Below are 1277 nucleotides of genomic sequence, written 5' to 3' on the forward strand. Positions count from 1 at the left end.
TTGGTCACTGAACGTCCCAGGAGGTCTTCCTCACTAGGATCCACGTCTTCCTCCTCCTCTTTGGGTTCGGCCACACCAAGTAAGGTAATGGCCTTGCACTCTCCTTTTGGATTCTCTTCTGTATTGCTTGGGAGAGTACTAGGAGGGGTTTCAGTGACTCTTTTACTCAGCTGGCCCATTTGTGCCTCCAAATTTCTAATGGAGGACCTTATTTTATTCATGAAACTTAAAGTGGCCTTAGATAGATCAGAGACTATATTTGCTAAGCTAGATAGATTCTGCTCAGAATTCTCTGTCTGTTGCTGAGTGGATGGTGGAAAAGGCTTGCTATTGCTAAACCTGTTTCTTCCACCATTATTAAAGCCTTGTTGAGGCTTTTGTTGATCCTTCCATGAGAAATTTGGATGATTTCTCCATGAGGGATTATAGGTGTTTCCATAGGGTTCACCCATGTAATTCACCTCTGCTATTGCAGGGTTCTCAGGATCATAAGCTTCTTCTTCAGAAGATGCCTCTTGAGTACTGTTGGATGCAGCTTGCAATCCATTCAGACTCTGAGAAATCATATTGACTTGCTGAGTCAATATTTTATTCTGAGCCAATATGGCATTCAAAGTATCAACTTCAAGAACTCCCTTCCTCTGAGGCGTCCCATTACTCACAGGATTCCTTTCAGAAGTGTACATGAACTGGTTATTTGCAACCATGTCAATGAGTTCTTGAGCTTCCGTAGGCATTTTCTTTAGGTGAATGGATCCACCTGCAGAATGGTCCAATGACATCTTAGATAATTCAGACAAACCATCATAGAATATATCCAAGATGGTCCATTCTAAAAGCATGTCAGAAGGACACTTTTTGGTCAGTTGCTTATATCTCTCCCAAGCTTCATAGAGGGATTCACCTTCTTTCTGTTTAAAAGGTTTGAACGTCCACTCTAAGCTTGCTAAGCTTTTGAGGAGGAAAGAACTTGGCTAAGAAAGCCATGACCAGCTTATCCCAAGAGTTCAGGCTATCCTTAGGTTGAGAATCCAACCATATTCTAGCTCTGTCTCTTACAGCAAACGAAAAAAGCATATGCATGTAGACCTCGGAGTCAACCCCATTGGTCTTAACAGTATCATAGATCTGCAAGAATTCAGTTAAGAACTGAAAAGGATCTTCTGATTGAAGTCCATGAAACTTGCAGTTCTGTTGCATCAGAGAAACTAATTGAGGCTTTAGCTCAAAATTGTTTGCTCCAATGGCAGGGATTGAGATGCTTCTTCCATGTAAAT

General features: G+C 41.6%; 1 non-coding gene across 1 annotated transcript; it reads left to right on the top strand.

Annotated features, from left to right (window-relative positions):
• The first annotated feature begins 836 nt into the window (after positions 1–836).
• LOC148561728 (small nucleolar RNA R71) lies at positions 837–945 on the top strand. The gene has a single exon (XR_015887880.1). It is a non-coding gene; the product is annotated as a small nucleolar RNA R71 (small nucleolar RNA).
• Positions 946–1277: the final 332 nt, after the last annotated feature.

The sequence above is a fragment of the Arachis ipaensis genome, chromosome B6 (genome assembly GCF_059453495.1).
Source record: "Arachis ipaensis isolate K30076 ecotype BB chromosome B6, ASM5945349v1, whole genome shotgun sequence".
NCBI lineage: Eukaryota > Viridiplantae > Streptophyta > Magnoliopsida > Fabales > Fabaceae > Arachis > Arachis ipaensis.